This window comes from Triticum aestivum, chromosome 6A (genome assembly GCF_018294505.1).
Source record: "Triticum aestivum cultivar Chinese Spring chromosome 6A, IWGSC CS RefSeq v2.1, whole genome shotgun sequence".
Lineage (NCBI taxonomy): Eukaryota > Viridiplantae > Streptophyta > Magnoliopsida > Poales > Poaceae > Triticum > Triticum aestivum.
Window position 1 is genome coordinate 205,137,669 of NC_057809.1, and position 20,981 is coordinate 205,158,649.

Below are 20,981 nucleotides of genomic sequence, written 5' to 3' on the forward strand. Positions count from 1 at the left end.
ATGCCTCTTCACAAAGGGGTACCCATGATTTATTTTGTCGAGTTCCTTTTTGTAGTGTAGTGAGAATATGTCCAGTTTTAATTGCTATATCTAGTTGTTTGCAGTATGCCTTGTTTATTTCAGTTGTTCACAATGTGATGCTCTATATGTGCAATTATTTACTGTGCAATACATTTCATCAATCCAGTTTTAAACATACCGATAGGAATTCATATATTTGCTTGTTGTTAAGCCTGTTATAGCTAGAATATGCCTCTTTTAAAGTTTTTTGATTGTTCGGTTGTTTGTAGTTAGCATATGTCCAGTTTCAAATGCTATCTTTGGTTGTTCGTAGTATGCCTTGTTTATTCCAGTTATTCACAACGTGATATTCTATATGTGCAAGTATGAACTGTTGTGCTTAACATGCTTCTCGATGTACCTACAAATGACAATTTTGGGAATGACTGATGTTTTCCATCGAGGTTAGTTTCATCCCATGGCTTATATCTGCTCATTGTTCGGGACATCGGTAGCTGGTACCATATAGGCCGGCGGCTGATAAGGGACTAATCGGTGAATTGGAATTTTACCTGAATATATCTGTAACCCATTTATCGTTAGGTTAACTAGGTCCATATGTAATATATCTGAGGCTACAAAGCAACATGCATTGTACTTAATGTATAAATATGCAATCCTAGGCTACATAGCAACAAGGAAGAGTGTTACGTTAATGTTCTAATGATGTCTAGATACAGGTAGAAGAGCAGCAGCAACAACAACAACACAACCATGTTTGGATACTCAACTTAGCTAGAGGTTAGAGTTAGTTTCTAGCTCATTACTAACCATGAACTAACTCCATCCAAAGAGTTGTTTGGATGGAAGGCTTAGATTGACAATAAATGCACTAGGAGAACTAGCTCCAATTAGCACCTCTTGGGTTGGATAGTTTTTTTGGTTGGGTTATAGATGCAACTAGCTCAAACTAGCACTCATGTTTAGATATAATTTAGGGCTATTTGAGCCCGAACTAGCTCAAACTAACTGTAATCCCTGGATACATCAGCAGTTAATCAACCAATAATTCGTAAGAATGCACTAAACTCCTTCCGGCCCATAATATAAGATGTTAATTCATCTAATATGTGATTATATTGGATGTTATAAGATACTCCCTCTGTTCCTAAATTTTTGTCTTTTTAAAGATTTCAAATGGACTACCTCATACGGATGTATATAGACATATTATAAAATAGTGTTGTACTACATCATTGTGCAATTGTTGTTTAGCTTCTAATATTAACTTGGTGCTTTTAGGTACATATGTCCTTGGTAAAGATCCTTGCTTCGACCCTTTTTGCGTATGGGGCAATGAGATATCGATGAACCAGCATCAAGTGAGGAAGTTGATAAAGATTGTTAGTAAAATGGGTCCAAAGATGGCAATTAAACTATTTGTTTACACATTATCCAAGACAACAACGAACTGCAGGATGGTAAGTAAGAACTCTGCAACCTTCTTTTTACTGCCCATAATGACTTGTGTTAGATGACAATGTCTGAATGTTTTTCCTTTGCAGTGGTTGCCAAAGCAGTTTACTCAAGATTACTTCTCAAACTACATGATTGGTGGGCATGCAAAGGTTAAAGTATTTCTACCAGAACACAGTGATTATCTAGATGTTTTCAAGAAGACCATGAAGGATGGGCGGTCGTCCATCACAAGGGGTTGGACTAGAGTCGTGTGTGCCTTCTACATGGAGGAGGGCACAATATGGGCATTCTGCTTCACCTTGTTTAGCAACCAGAATATATTTCACCTCTTTCTTTACCGTCTTTAATAGTACAAGTATACAACTCTGGTTCAACATTCTTTATTTGGTTCTTATGTAATTCTTGAACATATGTACCTATGAATGGAATAATGCATTGGTTGTTTATACCTGATTGATATGAATAAAGTTGTAGCATACATTCAAATTTAAATTCAAATCTGGTACAATTTGAAATAACAACAATTAAATTATGGTGAAATTATGCTCTCCAGGTTGTTACGGCACACACGGTTGGTAAAACACAAACATTTGCGATATACACCATAATCCGAGATGGTTCCCAGAGAGGAAACGTGTGCAAGCATGCACACAGTTGGCTTTTCCAAAGCGTGTGCGATGTCAGACAATATCACAAACGGTGCGGGCAAACTAAATGTTTGTGTTACTTGCCTTATCGTACACGATTCGCAACCATGAACTGTTTCTGATGAAGTATGCATCGTAAATGTTGCACCATAGAATAGTGTGTGCTATAGTTGTCGTGTACGACAATATTACGACTGTCCGACGTTTCGTAATCCTGTCCGACACTCGTACGACGATCAGCTAATCTTGTTAACAGTGAACCGTTTGTGATGGGCCGTGCATCATACACGTTCTATCATAGTGAGCCATTTGTGATGGCTCATGCATCGTAAACGTAGCACCACAGAATACCGACTGTGATGGCAATGCGAGCAGAAACAAGTAGGAGTATTGTAGGGTCCCTATCCCCGACGGTTTCTGGGTCGTGTGGGAAGGACCCCCTATCACCCACACTCACTTGGTGACGGTTCTAAATGCCATCGCCGAAAGGGGTTAAAAACCGTTTGTTTAGCACCGAGGCGCACCAGTGTCTGTCCCAACGGTGAGCCGACACGTGGTTCCTCTGGCCATTGAGAATTGTACACGTGGAAAATCCCTGTTGGTCCGGGTTGTTAACGGGTTATCGGACCAAACTGGAACCTGATAGGTTAACGACAACCCGTTACGGTGAATGCCACGTGTCGGTCACCCTTGACGAAAGCACTTCTGTGACACGCGATTTATCGTCATGGAAGTGGACACTTCCGTGATGATAATTTTGGTAATGTCACGGAACACTTATACGACAGCATAGGTATGACTATCTTGGTTCTATCATAAAATCATCATGGATGTACATGCATGATAGAAAACGTGACCTACTGTGACAAACACATATCATCACGAGAGTGTATTTTTTTTGTAGTGTTCGCTTGGACATTTTTATACATTAACTGAGTTTTCTATGCATTCATGTGCATAATTCAAATTTAAACGACATGCACATGCAACAGTGCATGTAAATGGGTTCAAAATTGAAATGTGTGTCCTTGGTTGCATGCTTAAGTCCCATGCAAGAAATGAGAATGAATGTCAAATACCTTGCCACCGTCGCTCGGCCGCTATCATTGAGATACATAGTTTTTAAATTCTAGTAAATGCGCGTCTGAAATTTATGAAACTTGACATGCTAGCATGGAACGACATCAACATGCCATGGTAAAAATATTGTCCCATTTGGGGCAGGTTGGGTTATATAAGCTTCTCACAAACCAGAGCTTCTCACAACATGCCTCATGGTTACAGTAGAGAATGTTTCACCTTTCTAGAGGAAACGATATCTGTTGCCTCTTCTTGATTTCAATTTTTTTCTAGTGTCAACATACAACAACATGAGTGTTGTGTTAATTTTAGGAATTTTTCGGGGTTCGTTTGGACATTTTTATACATTAACTGAGTTTTCTATGCATTAATGTGCATAATTCAAATTTGAACTATAGGCACATGCTCCAACGCATGCAAATTGTATGAAAAAAATCACTTGGCTGCATGCTTTGGTCCTATATGCAAGAAAATGGGAATGAATGTCAAATACCTTGCCACCGTCGCTTGGCTGGAAACATTGAGATACATGGTTTTTAAATTCTAGTAAATCCAAAATTCATCTGAAGTTCATAAAACTTGGCATGCTATCATGGAGTGGCATCAACATGTTGCGGTAAAAAAATTGTCCCATTTGGGGCTGGTTTGGGTATAAGGTTTTCGCAAACCAGAGCTTCTCACAACAAGCCTGATGGTTTCGGTAGGGAATGTGCCACCGTTGCGGACGAAACAATATTCATTGCCTCTTATTGCTATCAAAAAATTTCCAGTGTCAACATAGAACGACAGGAGTGTTGTGTTGGGATTTTTCGGGGTTCGCTTGGACATTTTTATACATTAACTAGGTTTTCTAGGCATTTTATGTCCATAATTCAAATTTGAACTAAATGCACATGCTCGAGTGCAGAAAAATGGGCTGACATATGAAATGTGTGTCCTTGGGTGTATGCTTAGGTCCCATGCAAGAAATGAGAATGGATTCCAAACACTAGGGCACTGTTGATTGCCAACAAAATGTTGAGATACTTTGTTTGAAATTCTAGTAAATTCAAAACTCATCTGAAATTCATGAAACTTGGCATGCTATCATGGAATGGCACTCGACATGTTGTGGTATTTTTCGTGTCCATTTTGAGAGAAGGTGCACTCGAATAACAGCCAACAAAGGCATTTTGAAAAAATAGCTACCACTTTAATATCTCAAACATTTGTATAATTTAAATCGTGTGCATTCTGTTAACCATTCGTGTGATGACATGTGTCGTGGTTTTAATGGCTATAGGAGGTGCCATGCGTACAGTTGCTTGACTGAACGGGAGGTGTGCGAGCGCAGTCCGGTGCGCAGGCTAACGGAGAGGCGTGCAAGCTGTCCTCCAATGCGCAGGCTCATCGAGAAGCGTGCGAGCTGTACGCTGCGCAGGCTCACTAGGAAGCGAGCCCTTTGACTTCCATGGTCGCCCGCCTTGCTCGCATCACCTCCATTAATGGCTTTCGAGCCGCTGTTTAATACAGACGGCCTTACTGTTCGCCTCCCATTCCCCTCCCTCCCCTAGACCTCCACCAACGGCATGGCACAGAAGGATCATCTGCCACTAGTCTTCAAGTTTGGTGAAGTCGACTCCAAGCCGGAGGAGGTAGAAAATAAGGAGGAACGGGGCCTCATGGACATGGCCCTGAACAAGCTAGCCATGGCGGTTGCAGCCCCCACGCCTGTCCCAGCTCCTATCCCCACACCCGCGCTAGCGACCATCCCCGTAGCATTGACGGGTTGGTTGATACATCTCCAACGTATCTATAATTTTTGATTGTTCCATGCTGTTATATTATCATTCTTGGCTGTTTTATAATCATTTTATATCATTTTTGGTACTAACCTATTGACATAGTGCCAAGTGCCAGTTTTTGTATTCTGCATGTTTTTTACATCACAGGAAATCAATATCAAACGTAGTCCAAATGCAACAAAACTTTTTTGTGGCTTTTTTGGACCAGAAGACATCCAATCGGCCAAAGAAGTACCGAAGAGGGAGCCCGAGGTGAACACAAGACACCAGGGCGCGCCTGGAGGCCCAGGCGCGCTCGGGTGGGTTGTGCCCACCTTAGTGGCCTCCCCAAACCGCCTCTTTGCTCTATAAATACCTCAATATTCCAGAAACCCTAGGGGAGTTGACGAAAATCAAGTTCAATCTAGACACCATCACGGAGGGGTTCATCATGTCCATTGGTGCCTCTCCAATGATGCGTGAGTAGTTCTTTGTATACCTTCGGGTCCGTAGTTAGTAGCTAGATGGCTTCCTCTCTCTCATTTGATTCTCAATACAATGGTCTCTTGGAGATCCATATGATGTAACTCTTTTTGCGGTGTGTTTGTTGGGATCCGATGAACTTTGAGTTTATGATTAGATGTATCTTTTTATCCATGAAATTTATTCGAGTCTTCTTTGATATCTTATATGCATGATTGCTTATAGCCTTGTATTTCTTCTCTGATATTTGGGTTTTGTTTGGCCAACTTGATCTATTTATCTTGCAAAGGGAAGAGGTGCTTTGTGATGGGTTCGATATTACGGTGCTTGATCCCAGTGACAGAAGGGGAACCGACACGTATGTATCATTTCCATTAAGGATAACAAGATGGGGTCTATTTCTACATAAATAGATCTTGTCTACATCATGCCTTCATTCTTATTGCATCACTCCATTTCTCCATGAACTTAATACACTAGATGCATGCTGGATAGCGGTCCATGTGTGGAGTAATAGTAGTAGATGCAGGCAGGAGTCAGTCTACTAATCTTGGACGCTTGACTATATAATGATCATTGCTTGGATATCATCATGATTATTTGAAGTTCTATGAGTTGCCCAACAGTAATTTGTTTACCCACTGTTTGTTATTTTTCTTGAGAGAAGCCACTAGTGAAACCTACGCCCCCCCGGGTCTCTTCTTTATCATATTTGCCTTTGTGATATATCTTTATTTGTTTTTATTTTCAGATCTATTAAAAAAATACAAAAATACCTGGCTGCACTTTATTTTATTCGAGATTTATTTATCCCATCTATCATATTTTTATCCCATCTTTTCGCCAATTTCTGGCGCAGTTACCCGGAAGGGATTGAAAACCCCTTTAATACGTCGGGTTGCGAGTATTTGTTATTTGTGTGCATGTGTTGTTCACGTAGTGTTGCATGGTTCTCCTACTAGTTCGATAACCTTGGTCTCATCACTCAGGGAAATACCTACTGTTGCTGTGCTGCATCATCCCTTCCTCTTTGGGGAAATACCGACGTAGTTCAAGCGGACATGACTGGTCGCCGAGCACTACCACAGAGGTGGAAGCCACGGGCATCAGCGAGGTTTTCACGGACCCGCACGAGCTCGTGTACATGTTAGCGCCAGTGCCCGTGCGCGCCCCTCCACCCATCGTGGCGCCAGTCCCCGTGCGTTTGCCTGCACCCGCCGCGCCCGTGCCCGTGTGTGTGCCCCCCTCAACGACATGGGACGCCGCCTGATGTCCACTACACAACCTTCTTCTTGTAGACTCGTGTTGGGCCTCGAAGCGCAGAGTTTTGTAGGACAGCAGCAAATTTCCCCTAAGTGGATGACCTAAGGTTTATGAATCCGTGGGAGACGTAGAATGAAGATGGTCTCTCTCAAACAACCCTAGAACCAAATAACAAAGAGTCTCTTGTGTCCCCAACACACCCAATACAATGGTAAATTTTATAGGTGCACTAGTTCAGCGAAGATATGGTGATACAAGTGCAATATGGATGGTAGATATAGGTTTTTGTAATCTGAAAATATAAAAACAGCAAGGTAACTAATAGTAAAAGTGAGCGAAAATGGTATTGCAATGCTTGGAAGCAAGGCCTAGGGTTCATACTTTCACTAGTGCAAGTTCTTTCAACAATGATAACATAATTAGATCGTATGACAATCCCTCAACATGCAACAAAGAGTCACTACAAAGTCACTAATAGCGGAGAACAAACGAAGAGATTATTGTAGGGTACGAAACCACCTAAAAGTTATTCTTTCTGATCGATCTATTGGGCTATTCCTATAAGTGTCACAAATAGCCCTAGAGTTCATACTAAAATAACACCTTAAGATACATATCAAACAAAACCCTAATGTCACCTAGATACTCCAATGTCACCACAAGTATCTGCGGGTTTGATTATACGATATGCATCACACAATCTCAAATTCATCTATTCAAACCAACACAAAGAACTTCAAAGAGCGCCCCAAATTTTCTATCGGAGAGTCAAGAAGAAAACGTGTGCCAACCCCTATGCATAAGTTTACAAGGTCACTGAACACACAAATTGATCACCAAAACATACATCAAGAAGATCATGTGAATATCCCATTGCCACCACAGATAAGCACATGCAAGACATACATCAAGTGTTCTCAAATCCTTAAAGACTCAATCTGATAAGATAACTTCAAAGGTAAAACTCAATCCATTAAAAGAAGTAGAGGGGAGAAACATCATAAGATCCAACTATAGTAGCAAAGCTCGCGCTACATCAAGATCGTGCCATATCAAGAACACGGGAGAGAGAGAGATCAAACACATAGCTACTGGAACATACCCTCAGCCCCGAGGGTGAACTACTCCGTCCTCGTCATGGAGAGCGTTGGGATGATGAAGATGGCCACCAGTGATGATTCCCCCCTCCGGCAGGCTGCCGGAACAGGGTCCCGATTAGTTTTTTTGTGGCAACAGAGGCTTGCGGCGGCGGAACTCCTAATCTAGGTTCTCTTCTGGAGGTTTGGGGATATATATAAGAGTGTTGGCATCGAGAACAAGTCAGGGGAGTCCATGAGGAGCCCAGAAGGTCGGAGGGTGCGCCCTAGGGGGTGGGGGCGCCCTCCACCCTTGTGATGGCCTTGGGACTGTTCTGGCACATCTTCTGTACTCCATGGGGTTCTTTTGGTCCAAAACCAATCGTCACAAAGTTTCAAGTCAATTGGACTCCGTTTGATATTCCTTTTCTGTGGAACTCAAAAACAAGGAAAAACAGAAACTGGCATTGGGCTCTAGGTTAATAGGTTAGTCCCAAAAATCATATAAAATAGCATATAAAACATCCAAAACAGATAATATAATAGCATGGAACAATCAAAAACTGTAGATACGTTGGAGATGTATCAAGCATCCCCAAGCTGAATTCCTGCTCGTCCTCGAGTAGGTAAATGATAACAACAATTTTTTGATGTGGAATGCTACCTAACATATTGATCAATGTAATCTTCTCTATTGTGGCAGAATAATCAGATCCATAAGATTCAAATCAAAAGTTTAATATTGACATAAAAACAATAATACTTCAATCATACTAACAAGGCAATTATGTCTTCTCAAAATAACATGGTCAAAGAATGTTAATCCCTACAAAATCATATAGTCTAGCTATGTTCCATATTCATCACACAACATATTCAAATCATGCACAACCCTGATGACAAGCCAAGCAATTCTTTCATACTTTTGATGTTCTCAAACTTTTTCAACTTTCACACAATACATGAGCGTGAGCCATGGACATAGCACTATACACTATAGGAATCAGGCACTGTGTCATCTGCCATGGCTGACGGCAAAGGCATGCCTGGCGGATAGCAAAGGACTTTGCCGTCAGCCAGCAGGCGGCAATAGGTCCGACTGAATAAGCTATGGCAAAGGGCACTTTGTCGTCTGCTGGAGGACGACAAAGATGAAATGGTCTTTGCCGTCCGCCAACAGACGACAAAGGACTTGGACGGCACACGTGGCAGCTTAGGGCCGTTAAGGGGTTAACGACGTGCTTTACTGTCTGCTGGAGGACGACAAACATCTTTGCATCTTTTCCTTCTGCCAGCAGATGGCAAAGCTTCCAAATATGCGAACCCAGTGCACCCGAGGTTGCACAGGTAGCTGCCACATGGCAACTTTGCCGTCTGCTGGCTGATGGCAAAGCTCTTTACTGTCTGCAAGCAGACGGCAATGTGCCTGTATATCCCCTGTTTTTTCTATTTTTCCTTAAATTCATTCAATTTGATAGAATTTCACATATATATAAATATATAGACACATTTGAAAATAATTTCAACAAGCATACCAACAATAAGTTTCCAACAACATATCCAACATACAAGTTTCCAACAACATATCCAACATACAATGGTTTCCAACAACATATCCATACATACATATCCAAAACAAGTTTCCATAAACAAAAAGGAAGCACAAGGAGAAGAGTACACTCCATCAATGCAAGCTTCCTCATCTAAATCAAATCTGCAAATTGGGAAAGATGAAAGTTAGAAGAAGAAGAAGAAGAAGAAGATGAAGACTAGCTAGAAGAAAAAGAAGAAAAGGAAGAAGAAACAGAAGAAGAATTTATCTTCTCTTTCTTTTTCTCCTCTCCTCTTCTTTATCTTCTTCTTGTTCTAACTATGGTAGATAAAAATGCCATTTTTAGATAAGTTAGGTAAAAATGCTAAGTGTGTAGGTCATTTTAGAGCTAAGCTAGGTAAATAGGTCATTTTGGAGCTAACCTATGTAAAATGGATCATATTAGAGCTAACCTAGGTGAACTTGGTCATTTTGGAGCTAACCTAGGTAAAATGGATCATATTGGAACCTGATTAAACCTAACAACATGTTCAGATTAACATGACCTGACATACTTAACATTGACATGTTCAGATTAACATGACCTGACATACTTAACATTGACTTGATTTTCTTAAGATCTTCACTCCTCCTTCTTCTCCTTCTCCTTCATCATCCTGACGCGCTTAGAGCGGCGAGGTAGCACTACAAAAAAATACACTTCCGTGATGATACGTGTTTGTCACAGTAGGTCGCTTTTTTGTCATGCATGTACATCCATGACAAATTTATGACAGAATCAAGATAGTCATACATGTGCTGTCGTAGAAGTGTTCCATGACATACCAAAATTATCATCACGGAAGTGTCCACTTCCATGACAATAAATCGCGCGTCAGAGAAGTGCTTTCGTCAAGGGTGACCGACACATGGCATCCACCGTAACGGGACACCGTTAAGCTATCGGGTCAGGTTTTGGATCCGATAACACGTTAACAGCCCCGGCCAATGGGGATTTTCCACGTGTAAAATCATCATTGGCTAGAGGAAACACGTGTCGGCTCATCGTTGGGACAGATGTCATCCACTCACTGGACAGAAGGCGCCTATGATACGTCGACACGTGGCACGGCCCAATAGTGGCCCATTCCTGTGAAAAGGCCGGCCCATTTGACTTCGTCAAAAGCTGGCGGGTCGGCCCATGGAAAGCCTGTTAACAGCCTGTTCACATATAGCCCATTTACAACCCGCTAACCCAAGGCCCATTACGCCCTATCTGAATTAGGCCCAGTAGCGTCATCTGGCCGTCCAATAGATTCCAGCCCGTTTTCACTTCTGGCCCATGTATAGCCCATGATGTATTTTGGCCCATATGAGGCCCTTTGTAACTCTTGGCCCATTAGCGGCCCGTGCTGAAACTGGCCCGTAATGAATAGTGTATCACTTTACACCCATTAACGGCCCGTGGTGAAACTGGCCCGTAATGAACAGTGTATCACTTTACACCCATTAACGACCCGTTATTCCGTTGGGCTGTCTCCAGCCCATGTTATCTTTCGGCCTTCTCAGAGCCCATTTATTCTTGGGCTCATTTCCAGCATTCGTTTACTTACGGTCCGTTACTGTCATTTTCTGCTTGTGGGCCAAATTCAGCCCGTGGTTACAGTCGGCCCATTTGTGGTCCGTTAATACATTGGGAAGTTTTCATAGCGTCATCAAATACAGCCTATTAATGATGGCCCGTTATGGTCGGCCCATGAACGGACGATTCCAACTCTAGCCCGTTTATGACCAGAATGCGGTCTGTTTGGCCCATGTTTGGCCAATCGATCATACGGCCCGTATAAGGCCCATTGATGATACGACCCATAGAAGGCCCATTGATGATACGGCCCGTAGAAGGCCCACTGTTTCTACGGCCTGTAGAAGGCCCACTGTTTCTACGGCCCGTAGAAGGCCCAGTGTTTCTACGGCCCGTAGGAGGCCAAGTGTCACTACAGTAAATATTAGCCCATGGTTATTGTGGCCTAGTTTTAAAAAATAGGTTATTGCAGCCACTAGCAAACCGCAGAAAAAGAACTGCACTGACTACAGCAAACAAATAAACAAGACAACAAGGAAATAAATAAGCAAGCAACTTACACTAGGCTATCACGGCTATTACACATATTACATCCACTAGGCATCAAAGTTCGCCACCAGTGCAAATATAGGGAACACAACAGCATATAAACGCCACAGCAAAACAAGTCTAGATCTGAAACCACTTCAGAAGAGCTCAAGAAACAATATCCTGGGTACCCATAATGCTGGCAAGATGCTTAGCAAGCTTATTAAGTTTCTCTTGTTTAGCGCTTAAGTCCTCCAGCGCTTGCTGTTGCACCAGAAAATATGCATCTGAATTCTACAGGGACTTCCTCAGTCCTTCGGCTTCCTGTCGCATAACATCTGATCGATGTCTTTCAACTTGAAGTTGAGACTCAAGAAGCCAAACTGATTCAGGCAATGAGTTCGAAGAGCTGGTGCCAGCAGTGGTAGCCAGTAACTCGAACACTACATCAAGACAGGACTTTGGGGTTGTCTCAGTGTCTTCAATATAGTTTTATCAGCTTTCTTGGAGACTAACAGGGATGTCTCACTATCTTGAACCTTATCTACATTACTTCCTTTACCATTGCATAACAGGGTAATCTTCTACAATATTTTATCCGCGTTCTAAAAGAGAAACAAACAAACACATCTCAGGTTTACAATGTAGTATATGAAACTCATTTTGGTAAACCAGTTCAGTAGTAAGGTGGACAGGATAACAGCATGAAACAAACATATATCTATGTAGTATGGTTACTGTATGGTCTATATCATTCTAGTTTGTGTTGCCAAATCAAGATAGATACTGTTCGAATCATATCTATTTAAGACAAAGCAGCATAGACAGAATATAAGTGTGGGAAACTACACAGCAATAACAACACTTGTAATGTGCATGGCATGAGAACATAACTGTTTATTCAATTGAAACTGAAATCAACATAGAGCAAGTTTAAAACATACCTGTTGCGCCATTGGAGTTTCAATTGCATCCTTCATATTTGAAATTAGTTGGTATCAGTAACTACAGTGATGCAAGAGCAAAGTAGTATGAACCATAGCTATGGAACCTGACCTAAGAACAATTCTTCTTCTGCTTTAAGCGTTGACTTCGGGTTCAGAGTGGTGGTCCTCGTGATTTGGGCACTGCAGTTGCCTTACTAACTGCTCGTGTTTGGGTGCTCTGTGGTGGAGACGATGCTGTGTCAACGGGAACTAGGTGTCTATCTGCTGGGGTTGGGGTTAGAAGGGGAGTAGATGGTTCTCTGTCCAACTTGGTAGGGGTACAATCTGCATGAGTGTGGGTTATGTGTGGTGGGGCTGGTTCTTGGGCAAGTACAACCGTGGTTCTATCTGCATCAACATGTAGCATGATCTTTTCTGAAGACCATGTTTTTACTCCCATAGATATTGCCATCACTCCCTCCAATTGAAATGGCTGATAAACAAGAAAAGTAATTGAATGCACATACATTGTAAGATAGAAAGGTGCAATGGATAGTAGGGAAGAAAATAGGGCATGAAATAATTCACATTTATGTTGTCTAAGCAAACAGAATAGCAGGACACAATTTCACATATATGATGGCTAATTAAACAGGATAGCATGACACAATTTCACATGTATGATGGCTAACTAAATAGGATAGAATGACATACTTCAAAATATGATGACTATGTAAACAGGATGACATGATATAACTATACGATGTGTCTATTAAAGTGGTTGGCATGCCATAAATCACAAACATGCCATCGATGGAAACATGATGGCATGATATAATTCACGAATAGAATGACATAATTTAAATATGATGACTATGTAAACAGGATGAGATGATATAACTATATTATGTCTTTAGAAAATGGGTTGGCATGCCATAATTTAGATACATGCTGTCTATGTAAACATCATGGCATGACATAATTCAAATATATGATTTATATACTAAGGAAGTGAGCAGAGGGCAATCACATATATGATGTGTCAACTAAGGAGATGGCATTCAATATTGTGTATATGATGTAAAAACTAAGCATTGCAATACAACAAATGCATCATATGAGTAATATAACCCTGCCAAGTTTGAGCATACCCCTCAGGGGGATAATAGGACTGGTCATCTACTTCTGAATCCTCCTCTGAAGAGCTATCTGTAACCAACAAGATATCAGCTTTAGCAGGTAGCATTTGTCTACTCTGAAGACCTTGTTTTCACTCCAGATTTCTCCATCACCAATTCAAATGGCTGATGCACAGGAAGAGCAGTTGAATATACAAACATTGTCGACAAAAGCAATGAGAAATACAAAAAAAGGACGGCATGATATAATTCACGTATATGACGCTTGCCTAAACAGCATGGCATTGCATAATTCACATACATAATGCCTTGCAACAAGATAACATTGCATAATTCACATATATAATGTCTTGCAACAAGATGGCATTGCATAATTCACATATATGGTAATTAGACACTAAACAGGTGGCATTCACACAAAGCATGTCTAATCTAAGCAAATGACATAGCAATGCAAGATACCATACGCACGATATGAGCAACATAACCCTGCCAAGTTAGGGCATGCACCTCGGGGGGGGGGGAATATGACTGGTCATCTGTCTCTAAATCCTCCTCTGAGGAGCTATCGGTAACCGGCAAGACATGCGCTTCGTCAGATAGCATTGTCTGCTCTGAAGACCTTGTTTCCACTCCAGATTTTTCCATGACCGTGCCAAATGGCTGATGCACAGGAAGAGTAATTGAATGTACTAAAATTGTTGACAAATTTAACACGTAATAAAAAAAATGATGGCATGATATAATTCACATATAAGATGACTGGCTAACCAGGGTGGCATTGCAAAATTCACATATATGATGCCTGGCTAGGAAAGATGGCATTGCATGATTCACATATACGATAAAGAAACTAAACAGATGGCATTGACACAAAGCATGTCTAAACTAAGCAGATGACATTTTTAATGTATACAGTAAGCAATGCAAGGCACCATATGCATGATATTACCAACATCAGCATGCCAAGTTAGAGCGAAGACCTCATGGGGTAAATAGGAGTGGTCTTCTCCTTCTGAATCCCCCTCATAACAGTTATCTTCCTCTTGATTACGATCCGAAATGGGTGGAGGGGGGCTGGCTTTGCGCCCACCATGGAATGACGTCTCCATGAAATTTTATTGCCACGCAAGGCTCGTCTCTTTTGCTCTACATGATCAGTTCCATTGTGTACAATAACTGGCATGCATAGGAATAAAACATAGTGAGATTATGTAAGGAGTGCATGCACAAATCCAGAGTGATGGTAGCAAACTGTGGATAGACCCAAAACCAATGATAGCAGGCAGATAATAGCTTTAGTTAAAAAATACAGATAATGGCTCCTTTAATGTTTGTTTGCACCCAACATGAAACTCATAGTAGACACCGGAGATTAACCAGATAGTAGACAGATAGTACTGATTGCTGCCCCAATATGTACCCCACAACCATTTAAAAACTCAAGTTTCAGCATTAGTTTGGACCTGACTCGGAGTCTAATAGGTGAACACGACGATAATGTAGCATGTCATCATATTAAGCGACGCATAACGTAAGCAGACACGGAAGAGTGCGACCTCTCTTGCGGACCCGTGTAGTCCTCAAGGTCATCTGCTCAGTTGATGATGGTAATGCAGTTGCCGTGGTTGCCGACGTCGGGGAAGAAGATCTGAGGCGGAAAAAGACAGCCTGGAGAGCGGATCCCTGCTGTGGTGAACCCTTCCGTCGTTGGAGCAGTTGAGCTGGGGTGGAACACAGCGCCGCAGGAGCAGGACAAACCACACAAGGTTTTCTTTGACACATATCCGTAACAGAAGTAATTGAGTAAGGGCTTGTTTGAATTTGAGGATTCTAACAATGTAGGGATAGGAAATAGACAGGAATAGGATAGGAATGCATGTGCAAAACGGAGAATTTAAAAACACAGGATTTCTGCCAATCTGGGTGTTTGATTCACAACAATTGGAAGATCACAGGATGCAAAAAAGCATGGTGAGATTAAGTCAAACCACAAGAAAATGTACAGTTATAATGCTATTATGCTACTATCTCTTAGTCTTGTGCTTGATGAATAGGAATATGAAAAGGATGAGAAGTGGAAATTAGATTTCCTACGGTTTTTATTTCGAGGAGACACTAAAGGAACAAATCCTACAGTTTTCCTTTGCTCCATTCCTTTGCACCAAATTCATGAAAAGTAGTACCATAGGAAACTTTCCAATTCTGATGTTTTTCATTCAATCTTCCTTTCAAGCACTGGCGATTCTAGTAGCTAGGCTTGAGCAAGGAAGATCCTACACTAAAAAAATGTTTTTGTGCTACTTCTATTACTTTGGACCCAGGCCACTGCCATACTAGCTCAACTCCCAGGCCCATCGACAAATGCACAGCTCAAACGCGCAGAGATAAATAATGATGGCGTTCAAGAGAGTCCATCACGGATAGCTAAGTTGCCTGGTACCTCACTGCTTGTCATATAGTAGGATAAAATAACCGTATTTCTCGTTACTACGAGTGCTCAGTGAACAATATATATAACATGTTGAGTAAAAAAGAGATGCAACAAGTGTACAACCTCTTTGGCGAAGCCATGTCGATCTCAGCGTGATTGAGTTGGCCGGTGAGGATGCTCCGACTGACTTGGCTGTAGGAGGAGGGGAAGAAGATCTTAGGCGTCTGGAGATGGAGCCCGAGGTACTGCTTCGCTGTGATGGAGGGTTTCGTCATTGGAGTAGCTCCGGTGAGTTGTACGACGCCGAGGCTGAAGCAGGACAAGAGAGACAATGAACAACATTAACCTGAGTGGAATTCTAATAGCATCTCCAATACATGACGTAAAATACATAAACACAAAGTGCTAGATGTAAAATACATCAGCCGCTCATCTCTGAACTTAAATGTCAAAACTGAATTTAACTGTCGAAACTGAACTTAACTGTCGAAGCTGAACTTAACTGTCGAAACTGAATTTTGCTGTAGAAACTGAATTTTGCTGTCGAAACTGAACGCACTCGCAAGGTGAGGCTACACGTCGGTCGACTGACTTTTTCATCTCTGGTCGGTCAATTTTGCAGCCGTTGGATACGAAATCAAGGGCCTGCGATTCATCTTCAACCTCCACCCCCTGAGCCGGCCAAACAGCAGCCCCCCGCCGCCCGCGGCCGGTGGTGCGCCGCCCTGCCCGCCCCGAAAACACTCCCCACCGCCGGTCCGCCGCCGCCCCGGCCATCCCTCCAGGCCCCCCCGTGCCGAGCTTTTTCTCCGACGATCCCCACGCCATCGCCCCGCCACCGCCGGCGACCACCGCCCCCATCCTGAACCCTAAGATAGATAGTGGGGTACCTCTCCAGCGAGCCCCCCTCCCCGCTGCGGCTGGTTCTTCCTTCACCCTGGCAGCATCGAAGTGAAGTGTAGCTAAATTGGAGCAGCATCGCAAGCAAGAGCAAGAGCGAGAGCAGCAGCGTGAGCAAGAGCAATAGCAATAGCAGAGCAGTAGCGCGAGCGAGAGCTAAAGCAGCAGCAGGTCCTACTGATATGGACGTCGCCACCGAGGGAGCGACGCCATGGAGGAAGTGGTCGGCGACGCCACCGTGGATGTAGCCGCGCCGTGTCGGCTCAGGACCGAGCGCCGGCAGCACCGTGAGATCGAATCAAGAAGAAAATGCGGCAATTAGTGTACAACCTCTTTGGTGGCGCCGATTAGGCCGCAGCTTCATCCGAGGAAACGGTGATGATGATGCTCTTCCGGTGGTGCAGGTGAAGACGGCGGTGTGGGAATGGAGGTGGCGCAAAAGACGAGGGAACGTCGGGGAAGCTCCTTTGAGGTGGAGGACGGTGTGGCTGAACCGGCGGGACGATGAGATCGATGATGGATCCTCATCCGGTATGGTGGATGAGGGACATCGAGGTGTTGCTGTGGACGACGTCGTCAGGGAAGAGGCTCCAGCTGGGTGGCGGACAGAGCAGGGTGTGGGGTTTCGTCGCGGGTTTCCGTGGCCTCGGTGTATGAATGGGTGGGCGGATGGGATGGCAGTGGGGAACCATGGCTTAGAGACGCGCTTGTCCGAAATGTGGGGTAAGTTACAAAAGTACCCCCACCAATTTGAGGTTGTTCTTTCGGTTCGGGGGTACCACGGGCATTTCGCGTGTCGGGATTTCACAGGAGGTGGGAGTTTTCGCGCGCGTTGTAATTTCGGAATAGCAAGGCGCGGGTTGAGATGGAGGGAGTTGTCGGAGCACAACGAGACAAAGATATATCTTAAATATTTCGGGCTAACAAGGCGCGGGTTGAAGAGGCGGGAGTTTCCCAGCACGATAGACAGAGACGCTAGCTTGAATTTTTGGCATAACAAGGCGCGGCTTGATATTTCGGAAGAACAAGCTTAACGTATACCCAAAAAAGACAATTTGCACCTCAACACGCACAACACACACACAAACACCATTTAGACTAGAGTAAGGTACACGTGCATTGCACGCATGAGATTTGGCAACCAAATTATGAATAAATACCACATTATAGCATGCAAGATTTGAGTCATATATGCATGATGTAGATGTTCGTTTAATTCTTATAGTTCATTTCATTCAAAATCATCTAGTTTTTATAAGAAAGCTAATCTATTTTAAGATTCATGGAATTGTGTGTCGTAAGACATAAAGTAAAAACAAATAATGGCAAATCATGTAGAAAAACATTTGGGCAATTCTGATACGGAAGATTCTAGAACAAATAAGAAGTGCTTGTGTTTTGATGTTTGTGCATTATGCTTAAGTTCAACCATGGAGTCTTCTAGATTATACATGTGGCGAAATCTGGTGGAATCTAGACGATATCCAACGGCAAGTAGTGCTCAAATTTGCCATCTTTGGACCATCGGATTCGCCTCATCCAACGAACATCTTTCTAAGTTAAAGTTACCCGCACACAGTATAAAAAATATAATATATATAGGGGTATAGATATAGATATGTGATGCAAAAGCCGCCCATCATCTCCAATTAGAATAGTGTGTCCATGCACGGATGCGACGTGGCCAAATGATGTCTGCCATTGGTATCTCAAATTCAAATTAGTCTGACCTTGTTCAATGTGTATACATTACAACATGCTCGTTTCCAAACCACACCGCGCAGATCTCCGTCATATTCATACATGCATGGGTTTCAAACATCAGGATCTCTTATTCAAATATTTGAATTCAACTTTACATTGATTGTGACCTCACCTATTCAGCTATTCTTTTACACCCATACAGTAGTCTTCTCTTTATAATTGTACCACTAACCTTCTCTCGTGCATGCATGCACACACACACTACCAGTCGGCATTATCCATCGCACGCATGCAATCTTTTTCTTCAGGTCGGTCTCCCACGAAGGCACACACCAACACACATCCCCCTCTCCATCATATCGGGCATTCTTTATCTCTCTCACGCGTGCATGCGCAACGATCGATGTTCCTCTATGTATGTGTGTATATAGCTAGGTCTTTCATAGTTTTCCACACAAACCGATCAAACGATATATCCAGTGAGGTCTCACCCTCTTTCCCACGTCCACATCAATCAATCTATACTTCTCTATATAGATTTAACATATATAGCTAATACACCCACATTAATTATGTATCCAACGTCCCCCTCTCATCATCCATGCCTTCCGCTTCATCTCTCAGACGCGTGCACAATGGCGAAGACAGGGGGCAGTAAGGGCCCTGCCCCTCCCCCCTAACATCACTATATATCAAGGCTAATATGAATGTGATCATTAGACAATTGCTGCTAAAAATCATTTAAGTTCATGAATTGACCCTCCTCGTAAAGGATTAGCAATGCTTGGCCTCATTTATTTTTCATGGATCCGCCACTGCGCGCATCAGCGCACGTGTTCGCCCTCTCTCTCTAAATATCAATCTCGCACTTGTGCATTCCTTCATAGTCTCCCTCCACTCGGACCCTCGCACCATCTTCTAGCCCCCACCGGATTTTGCCACATATACAATCTAGCAGACTCCATGGTTGAACTTAAGCATAATGCGCAAACCTCAAAACAACAGTGGTTCTCTTTTGTTCTAGAATCTTCTGTATCATAACTTCCCAAACTTTTTTCTAGTTGAATTGCCATTATTTGTTTTTACTTTATGCTTTACAATGCACAATTCCATGAATCATAAAATATATTAAGGGCTTCTTTGATTCAAAGGATTCTCAAAGGAATTTTGGAGGATTCTAATCATTAGGAATTTTTCCTATCTTGGTTGTTTGATTTGTAGGATTGTAAACCATAGGAATTTTTCCATATGATTCATTTGCACTAGATTTCATAGGAAACATCCCATCCACTCAAACCTCTTTGAAAGAATTCTGCGTTTTTTCTATGCACAATCAAACACTCGTACAATCCTGTAGGATTCAAGATGACATTCCACTATAATCCCATGTTTTCCTATTCCCGTGTTCTTAGCTTTTTTATAAAAACTAATTGATTTTGAATGAGATGAACTATAAGAATTAAACAAAGGGCTACATCAGGCATATATGACTCAGAGCTTAGATGCTATAGTGTGGTATTTATGCATAATTTGGTTGCAAAATCTGATGCGTGCAATGCACGTGTACCTTACTAGTACTTTGAGTATGTGCAAAACATGTAAATTAGAATACCAATGGCACACTACACATTGTCTCTCTTACATTTCATGAAGCCACGTGGCACATGTGTAGGCGTTGTCGCGACCTCCTTGCGTGGATTGATCACAGTGATGTGCTGATGGTTCCAGAAGAATGTACTCGTCCTCCCTGAGCCATACTGGCGGTACATGCACGAAGCAAAGATGTGCACGCACGCCATGCACGCACTCATTCCTCGCACGCACACGCGGGTACACAGGCGGACGCAGTTTTGTACCAAGATCCACCCCATGCGATAATTTGACGCGTTTAAAGTCGTTCACTTCATTGATGGTCAATTAATACAACGCATGCAAATTGACTGGACATGAGGGCGGAAGAAAGACATTATTACTCCATTGCGCATGCGAGTAGTTAAATCGTGGGTGCTAGTAGTACTTCCATTGGTCTCCTTCATATTTTGTGCCAATTTGTGACAGTAACATAATATTTACGCATTTGAGCAGTGTAGTAGTACTTGAAATTTATGTTCCGCTAAACTCATCGGGAGCCGTTTCGGGCCTTGAAACCAAAGCCATCAATTAATCTTTACCTTGTTCCCATCACATTCGAAAGCCTGCTCACACCTACTAGTAGTACGTACCAAACCTGAACGTGTTCCCACTATGCAGGTATTAGTACTAGTGCTAGTACTTAGGTTATAAAAAGGGGAACTACCTAACCGAAAATCACTCTACCTTTCCTCCTCATAAGTGCTTCTTCTTCGAACGTCGTTGCCATGGCCGGTGAGCAGAGCTCTAGGTCGAGAACTACTTGTTACAAGGGAGCAGAAACCAAGGCTGCAGAAACAAAAGAGAGGGCTCGCCG